Source organism: Bactrocera tryoni, chromosome 2 (assembly GCF_016617805.1).
Source record: "Bactrocera tryoni isolate S06 chromosome 2, CSIRO_BtryS06_freeze2, whole genome shotgun sequence".
Lineage (NCBI taxonomy): Eukaryota > Metazoa > Arthropoda > Insecta > Diptera > Tephritidae > Bactrocera > Bactrocera tryoni.
Genome location: NC_052500.1, coordinates 5,853,790 through 5,863,986, shown reverse-complemented (window position 1 = coordinate 5,863,986; position 10,197 = coordinate 5,853,790). Strand labels below are relative to the sequence as shown.

At 35.0% G+C, this 10,197-nt stretch overlaps 1 long non-coding RNA gene across 4 annotated transcripts; it reads right to left on the bottom strand.

Moving 5' to 3' along the window:
* Positions 1-632: 632 nt before the first annotated feature.
* On the bottom strand, positions 633-9,577 carry LOC120767917. 4 transcript variants are annotated; one of them, XR_005704725.1, is made up of 4 exons: positions 9,274-9,577; positions 2,397-3,029; positions 973-1,120; positions 633-903 (listed from the first exon to the last, which is right to left on the bottom strand). It is a non-coding gene; the product is annotated as an uncharacterized LOC120767917 (long non-coding RNA). The 4 variants fall into 4 exon arrangements; XR_005704723.1 differs by having other exon boundaries at positions 9,281-9,577; XR_005704722.1 differs by lacking the exon at positions 9,274-9,577 and adding an exon at positions 5,564-6,207.
* Between the last annotated feature and the right edge of the window lie 620 nt (positions 9,578-10,197).

The following is a 10,197-nucleotide window of genomic DNA, read 5'->3' as shown; positions in this document are numbered from 1 at the left end:
CTTCAACCAACGCGCATTGTTGTTGCACGCCGCTTTGTTTACATCAGCATGTGACCGGCCAGCACGTTGCCCTACCAACAATTTGTCGAGTCGGCAGACACCATCTAGCGATTCTGGGTACCTGGTAAATGACGCGCGCCGAGATACAACACCTCAAATGTTTGCGGCCACGCGACGGCACAGGGTGACCAATGTGCTTCAAAATTAAAAATTAATAAAAAATAGCCTCTCTATGAAGAGTATCATTAAATAGCAAAATTTTATAGTAAAAAACAAATATTAAGCAATTTTATTTGAAATAATTTTACAAATATTTTCTTTTTTACAAATTTAAGTATTGAAATTATTATGTTAAATAGTTTTAAATATTAAAGTAATTTAGGAGTAAATTTATAATTGTAATTTTTTAATGGTTGGAATTAATTTTGTTAATTAAATAAATTATTGTTGATTAAATAAATTATTGTTAAATAATGGTTAATTAAATAAATTGTTCCTTAAATAAATCATGATTAATTAAATAAACCATTGTTAATTAATTAAATTATTGTTAGCTAATTTTTTGTTAATTAAAACATTGTTAATTAAATAAGTTATTGTTAATTAAAAAAAATTATAGTTAATTAAGTTAATTAAATAAATTATTGTCGTCTAGCATTATAAAACTTCCTCTGCACACAGGCAAGTATTTCACGAGACCATTTAGATATGAATGTTCCGCTAATGGCAACTCTGCGCCAACCTGGATATGGAGCGTGTTGTGTGGCGTTGCTTGCGACTGCTGCTTTGCTTGCTGATGTTTATTCTCTTTAATTTTTGTTGTTATTGTCGCTATGTTGCGCTGTCGCGATGCAGCAATTTCGATTTGTGTATGGAAAAGCGGGCGACCAGGAAATCGTGTAGCTGAAATGGGATACAGAAGGCATGTTTAGGCGTTGTAGATACTTTTTGTATGTTTATATGACAACTTACAAACATGAATCTATAATGACATTACATCGTACCTGCTTTGTTTTGTGTGTGTGTGTATTTGTGGCGTAATGAGTATCTCATGGATTTGTAGAATGGCCGCTTGGAAACAGCTGATGGCTGTTGACTGCTGGAGGGTGGAAGCTAAAGCCTGTAAAGATATAAGAGAGGCCAGATTAAAGTGGTTGCAAGCATTATACATTCTTACATAGAAACGTAAATTCAGAAATGTAGATTCAGTTGTGTATATGTAAGCACATGTTTAATCCAGCAGATATTTAAAATGGAATATGATGTGTATAATTTAATGTTTGGAGCAACTTTTGGGTATAATTTTAAATGGAAAATTTTTATAAATTATTTTAAATACTTTTTGAGTAACTCTTTATGGCTTTAGGGAAATAATTATGAGGTTATAGTTCTAGCCTGACGAGCTGATTTTATATATGTATGTATATTATATATAATATTTATTATTTATTTTTATTTTATTTTAAAATGAAATAAAGAGTAAAGTGTATTAGATGAAACACTACCTAGAAGTAAGTACTGAGTACTTAAAGACATTGATTACGCCGTCTTTATGTCTTTTTATGCTGCTTTCTCTAATCTACACTATAGTTATAAAACACGTTCCAATCGATTTATAGGTTTATTATTCATAGTTTCCGGACAGACAAAGGATTCCTCACAAGTTGATTTTTTCTGCGAGTTCTATGCTAAATTTGATAAACATGCCTACCTCGTCAAATGAAAAAGTTTTCCATACGATTTGATTTCGATCGTTCAGTTTGTATGACAACTATATGCTGTACTGATTCAATCTGAACCATTTCTCCGGAGATTGCGACGTTGTCTCAGAAAATAATTCGTGTCAAATCTGATATATAATGTCAAATTAAAAAGCTTTCCATACAAATACCTGATTCCGATCGCTTAGATTTTATGACTGCTGCATGGTATAGTGGTCCGATACCGGTGATTCCGACAAGTGAACAGTTTCTTGAGGAGAAAAGGACGTGAGCAAAATTTCAGGTCGAGATCTCAAAAGCTGGGAGCCTAGCTCGCGTATATACAGACGGATAGACTGACGAATATTGCTAAACCGACTCAGCTCGTCGTGCTGGTAATTTATATACATATACATATGTATATGTATATGTATATACATATGTATATGTACATACTATATATCTATTTTATAGGATCTACGAAGTTTCCTTTTGGGTGTTACACAATTCGTGGAAAACTTTGTATAAATATTGAAAACAATGTCTTTTCTCACTCCTTAATGAACACAACTACATACATATAAATATGCAAGTATGGTTTGCAAGTATACGAGTATACATATGTATATAAATAATATAAATATCTACATATCTATGTAGGTACATGCTAAATACTTTCTACTATAATGCACCCACCTTAAAAATGTTCAATCGTTATCCAGGCTATTCACAGCTTTTCTCCAGGTCGATGAGATATATTCGATTCAATTGCCTCCTTTGTAGTTGTAAGCGCGCCAACAACATTCGTACTTGAGAACGAATATTAATTCATTTGTTCGCTCGTTTATTTCCGGTTTTCGTTTATAGGCTCAAAATGCCTATAAAATTATCTACCAATGGCACAACATTGCAACAGAGTTGGCAGGCCAATCAACGGTGCTTGGACTCCACCCTCGATAAACGGGCTTGCATGAAGGTAAGTACTGGTAGTTGTAGTAGGTACTCACTCGTTACATACACATTGGCTTTAATGTTGCTGCAAAAAAAAGCACATCGCAATCACGACGACCGAATCGAATCCACCGCCCGTGCCACAGCAACGCACAGCCATGCTGCCAAGTGGACGCTCGCTCGGTCAAATACTTTATGGAATGCCGTAGCTACCTACAGCGGCTGGAGTTGGTTCGAGTGCTGTGGAGGCAATATCAAGTGGCATGACCTATTGCAAAAGTACGATTAAATCTCCAATCAAAACGTTGCAATTTTCATTACTTTCAGATGCGGCCATTGGATTCATTGTTGTATTAATGCGCTCATTTGAATTGAAAGCTGAAAGAAAATGAATTTATTTAGTTGTTATAATTTTGAGCATAATTTTTATGAGGACTAGCTGGAGGAAAACTTATAATAAAATTTATATTTAGCGGTTGTTGATATACATAAGTAAGTATATAAAAATATACATTTGTATGTATACACATATTTGGACCTAAAACAATCTTTATCAATATTATGCATTATTATTGTAATTTCCTTTAGACAACTTTTAGTTTCAATACAACTTACCACTGCAACTGATTAGCTTCGCATACATATGTATATTAGTATGTACATACGTCTGTAAATAGAACTGATGTGTTGCAGTCTTGTCCCTTACATATTTATGAGGAGAAAAAACTATAAGGTATTTAAAAAAATCCTATTTAAGAGAAATAATATAGAAAATATATGTAAAGGCGGAAAACTGATGTGTACTGATCCTTAAAAATATATATCGCATAAGAGAATGTACAAAAACAAGCCAAAACGCTAATTTCTGCTCCATCGAAGCTATGATACCCCTCACTACTGCATTTCACAAAGCCTTAATAGCTATAAAAAGAATATATATGTACATATGTACATATGTATATGCTAAAACTATGAGCTTTATTGGTCCGCTCTGAACCATTTGTTCGAAGATTGTAGCGCTGCCTTGAATAATAACACAGCTCTGCATAAATATATTTTATTTGATGCGCTGGCGATCTTAGCAAATTGTTATGGTTTCAAGTGTCCAGATTACGAATTCTTCTTTATTGGCGCAGTCACCGCCCACGCGGTTATAGTCGAAATTATGAATTAGTTCATGAAAATTTTTAAAGCGTCTGGTTTTTATGATAGTTTGATTAATTATTATTCAGAAAAAAATTAACTTGTTTTGATTAGCGTTCTGCGCCCCCTTTTTCGCTCATCACGTGATCCACACCCTCAAGCTCTTTACCGAACATAAACGAAAATAGACTATATACGGAATTAACTGTATAATTTTTCGGATAATTTAAGAAATTATGGAGAAAGCGGTTCCATCAGAACAGGCGCGGATCCACGGGGAGGGGAGAACTACGTAGAGTTCCTCCCCCAAAAATAAAAGTTATACATTATTTCCATCATAAGTTACACTCCGCGAAGAAAAAGATATTGAGTTGCAAATACAAAATTATATAGTTCCCCCCCAAAATTCTACTCTGAATCCGCCACTGAACCAGAATCCAAAAGTGATGGAAGATATACATATGTATGTATATCAAGATTGATGGGACCGTCCCATTATACCAGATCAGTACTGGTTCTTTAAAAGAGATTGTTAACTAAGGAATTGTAAAGAAAAAGCTCATAAAAGGCGTGTTTGGAGATATAACACATATTATCGACATTTGTATCTTTGTTTACTTCAATGTGTCCTCATGTTTCAAAACAAATGTGACATTACAAATATACTTATGTATGTATGTATTATTTATTTCATGTTTTTGATTTTTGTAATTTAAAATGAAATTAAAGATTAAAAAAACGAGAGTAAATCTTGCAAGATCATCGATACTTTCATGAATTGTGAGCATAAATAGATCCCAAATCGATCTTATATCCAGGGCAACAAAACCAAATTGTGCAGAATTCTGTCAAATAAAAAAGTATTCCATAGAGGGGCCCGATTTTCATATATCAGTTCGTGTGGGCGGCTCCAGCAAATGAACAACTTCTTAGGGGGAAATAGGAGCACTGCAAAATACGCGATATCTAAAAAGCTGAAGGACTACTACACGTATAAACATTACAGACAGACATAAGCACGTAGGGCCTGCGACGTTTCCCACTGAGTGTAACATACTTTTGGCAAACTTAAGGTTACATGGATTTACGGATTTTAAAAAATCGATTTTTTCTATTGTTTTATTAAATTCTACAACATCTCTAGAATATTGTCTTAAATTTTCAATTTGATCCGAGTAATAGTAGTTTCGGAGATACTGACTTGAGAACATGTGCGCTCGAGTCTAGCTAGTCTAAGAGCGCCGTCTTTAGTCGCGTTTTTCTCGAAGCTGTGTTTTTGAAGTAGGTTGGTAAGATTTCTCGAGAAATACTCAACCAATTTTCGTGAAATTTTACACAGGTTTTTGAGATACAATTCTTAAAGACGTGGACGAAGAATTTTTAATTTCAGAAATCCAATTTTCAGTTTTTTTCCTTCGTCCAAGTTCTAAGTTAAGGTTTTAACTAAAACATGTATTTTTTCTTTTCAGTTTGGAAACGCGGGCGCATCTTTTATCCGAGGGGTCACCGGAAATGGCGTCGCAGTGGCCGAGTATGAAATCTTTTTCCAAAAATTTCAGAATTTCTTTGTTAATAGTGTATGTTTGTAACAATAAAAAATTTTAATAAAATATTTAATTTTTATATGAGAAAAAAATTGTTTAAAAAATGTTTTTTACCCGAGCAAATTCATGTAACCTCTTAAAGCTTAGTTCTTAATTATAAATAGCATAAAATGCCTATTTACTTACTATAAGCACATTAAAAGATAAATAAATATACATACATACCTATGTACACACATTCATTTGATACAAATTTCGAAGTGGCCACTTATGTCTCCTATCGAACAATTTTGGTTGGTCAATGAATGATATTCCCTCAGCTGATAGCCAACCGCGTCAGCAGCCAACCAACAAAATACTAAGGCACAAAAGCACACAAACACTCTGCAAATACATGCATACAAACATACATACATATGTACATGCAAACATAATTCCCTCAGCGCTGCATAAAAGTACGGTGTAATCGATAGTTGATTGTTGACTGTTACCGGCAATCAAAACGGGCGCAGACGCTGCCGAAGGCAAAAATCATAATCCCCGCGACGTTGGTGTGAGGACGGTGTCAAGTGAGCTGCCATTGTCGTTTTCATTTTAAAGAGGGAAAACAACAATAGCAGAAAAACGCAAGAACAGCCAACCAAACGCACAGCAGCTGGCACCGCATGTATATGTGCATGTGTGCGAAAACAATTGTATTCGATATGAACTGTAGTACCGCAGCAGCAAAAGGCAAAACAATAATAAAGTAAAGAATGGCTGCGAAACAGCAGGCGCTGGGCGATAGCAGCCGCACACACACAGCTACGCCGGCGATGACACAACAATACACCAACAGAGCGGCAAAAGCAAAAGCAGCAACAGAAAATAGGAACACCGAAACCAAAGCCAGAGCTCTACAGCAGCAGCAGCGGTAAGCAGCCAGCCAGCTAGCCAGGCAGCCACCAGCGAACTGCAACACTGGCGCTGACAGCCAATAAGAACATTCATCCAACTGTAACAATGCAAACACTTTCGCAGCGTGCTGTGCGCCTATTATTCGGGATGTAGGATTCGACCAACACAAAATTTTCGAAATTCATTTCTGCTATGCTCGCACGGCAACGACCAATAAAGTGCTGCGACTGCTATTTGAGCAACAGCACCAACCAGCAACCGGGCCACACAACAACAGCACGCCGCTGCCATTTGAAGGCGAATGCAGTAAGCGACGTCGAGCAACAGCCAACCACGGTAACACGGTCACACAGCCACTGCCAGTTAATATGGGCGCGCACGTATACAGCTCGTCTCGTACTCGTCGACACTATCGACCCAGTCAGCAGACCAGCCAGCGCCGCTAGCACCCCTCCGTTCGTTCGCTGGCACATTAACTGCTCTTCGAAACAATATAAAGCAAATAACGACCATGCCCCCCATTCCAATTGCTGACGCGACGCATCGATTTTTTACTTGCTTAACCCCTTTTGATACACTTTCGCTTAACAGACAGTCAAACAGCCAACCAACCAACCAACCACCCAAACACTCGTCAGTCGTAGTAAGTGTAGTCAGTCAGCTGTTTGTAGTTATTTGACTTACATGAAAATCGATCGAGCGAGCGAGCACGTTGCTCGCGTTAACTGCGCGTCGAGTAGGAAATGTGCTGTTAGGCAAGGTTAGGCGTGCAGCCGCATAAGAGGTCGCTCGCTTAGCTTCGCTCCGCCAAAAAGGTTCATTTACGTACGTCATGTACACAAGAATATAATAAAAGTGAATTTGTGTACACAGCCAAACAAACATTGAATATTCATATTCATATGTACGTAAACAGATATACGGATTGTGCGCGAGAATGTACACCAGACCACAGTGTTCAATAACAGTGAAAATGTTGCTTTGCAAATATTAAATATTGTTACACAAGTTAGTTAAGAAAAAATTTAACAAATATAAAAAAAATTAAAAAAAATAAAAAAAAAAAAAAAAAAAAAAAAAAAAAAAAAAAAAAAAAAAAAAAAAAAAAAATAAAAAAAAAAAAAAAAATATAAAAAAAATAAAAAAAAATAAAAAAAAAAAAATTATTTAAAAAACAATAGAAAAATAAAAAAAATAAAAAAATATAAAAAATAATAAAAAAAAGAAAAAAACAAAAAAAATAAAAAAAAAAAAATAAAAAATTAAAAATATAAAAAAAAAAAAAATAAAAGTAAAATAAAAAAAAGAAAATAAAAAATAATAAAAATTTAAAAAAAAAAAACAAAATACAAAAAGAAATTTAAAAAAATATAAAAATAAAAATAAAAGAAATATAAAAATGTAAAAAAAAAATAAAAAGTTTAAAAGTAATATGTAAAAAGAAAATTTAAAAGAAATATATAAAATAAATATATAAAAAAATATTTAAAAAAAAATTTAAAAAAATTATTTAAAAAAATATTTAAAATTATTAAAAAAAAAAATTATTAAAAAAAATTTAAAAAAATAAAAAAGAAAATTTAAAAAAAAAAAAAAATATAAAAAAATTATAAAAAAAAAAAAATATTTAAAAAATATTTAAAAAAAAAATTATTAAAAAAAATATTTAAAATGTCATAAAAGCTAATTAAAAATACATTTATACAAAATAAACAATAAAATGTATAATAAAATATAAAAATATAGATAAATTCATTTGAAAATATAAAAATATTATAAAATTAACACGTTATACAAAATTACATATAAATAAATTATAAAAGAAAAATAGAAAAAATAAAGGCAAACATTTCTAAAACTAAAATCAAATCACAACATAAATGCATATTTCAAAAAAACATATGAAACATATCCGAAATAACTTTAACTTTAAAGTTATTTTCCTAGAACAATAAGGTAATTATTAAAATCCCGACATCCGAAATGTTGTGGAAAAAGTAAGCGTCCTCCACTTATATAATAAATATCGGCTCATTCGCTACAACTTTATTATACCGCAGTCGAATTAAAACAAAACGCAGTAACAATGTTTTCGCAATGTTTACTTTTTTTACTTTTATGCGGATTCAAGGTGCTTAGACCTTCACTTTCATAAGAGTTCATAGAAATTAAACAATTTCAGAGGTTATTATATTCAGTTCTTGTCTAAATTTACCTCAATCAATTAGACATACAGACATGGGGATTTTTTTCAACTCGCAGAGCTTCAGAAAAGCCTTTAGACATTTTTTCTTAAATTTCAGATTTAGTTTTGTAAAAGAATTAAGATATATCATATTTATTATGAGATCTAATCTAATATAATTAATCTAGAGTAAACTTAAACAAGTCGATTTTCTTCATCATTGAATTAATCTTCTTAAAAAGTAATATTTTTTATCATATATAGGTGTTTTTATATGCAGAATATTTTTATGATATTTATAATCGAAGTTTTCAGCACTAAACCACAGTGGCATATTATCGAAAAAGTATGGTGAGCGCGCACAAAATGTGCCGTAACAAATGTCTGAGCAGCGACTAGGCCCATTCTGTGCGCCTAGTGAAAATATCGGTAACGCTGTGCAGCTGCCGACATGTGCGCACGACACGGCAAACGTCAGCGACAACCATAGCGACATTACGTCGTTTGACGTTTGCTGTGAAAACGGAAAGTAGCACGCAAAACGCAGGCACGCTTTGTGGATCCAGCGAGTGCACGCTAACACTGCTGCACTGCGCGTATCAAATGACAGGGAAGGGCGCAGCTAGCGGCTTACGCGTTTTGTATACAACGTGAACAACATGGCGAGAACTGCGGACGTAAGCGATAATCCAGCGCGCGCTTTACAAAGCGAAAGCCACACAACGCTTTTGTCGACGCAAGCGGTGCAAGTACTCCCGACTACTGGAAGGGACGACACGCCGCCACATTTTCTGCGCAGTATTTTCGCCCAACGACGAAAGCGCGCGCTGAAGGTCAGCCTTGATACACTTACTGCTTACTGTACGTGTGTGCTCCAGAGTATCCTTAGAAACTAGGACATAACCTTGGCGCTTCAAGGTTTTCACCTTGTGCTCAATGCCGCACGCGGTTAGGTCAATGGCATGACCTTGTTCTTTGGCGGTCGCATGGATGGCATTGAGCGACAAACAAGAACAAGTACAAACTCTTAATCTTAGCAGCTAAGCGGAAAACCGATAAGCTGTACACAAAGCAGTATGAAATGTGTGTATAACAAACAACAAAGATATTTTGACTGGCAGCGCGCGAACAAAGCGCGAGTGCACAAAAGAACTTATTATCGGCACAATCGTTAGAACTGTATACTTTTACATACATACATGTACACATATGTACATAAGTAACAACACCTTTTCAAAATCTAGTTGGCTTCGCATGTGCGATACTCGAAGCTTATTCGAGTTTCGTTAGCGTCGCTCATTACTCACCGCCGTACCGCGTTCATTTCAATTCAAATTGAGCGATGGCGGCGCGGCGAACGCGCTTTTTGTTGGCGCTGGCGCGTTCAGCGCGAGCTCAACATCAGCTAACAGCGCCTCACGAATGCCCAGAAAGCAAACGACCACAACTCTCGAAACCTGTTTACCGCCAAAAAGTTGAGCGCTTGGGCACAAACAAAAACTGCCTTTATAAAAATACCCAAAGGCAGTAGTAGAACCATCTCACTCACACGCCTTGCCTGTGAAACACACGTCGAATGGTAGCGCTTGCCTGCCGCGTTCGCTCACACCCATCGTCAGGTTAAATACACGCGCCACCTAGCGAACGCAATCAACTACGTGTATTGGCGCGCTGTGTTTGGCCATATGTGGAGCACACATTTAGCGGGTAAACGCTGTCGCTTCGTTTCTTTTCGCCTAGTAAGACGGTCAGAAATTTGTTTCACTTTTGTTTTGCG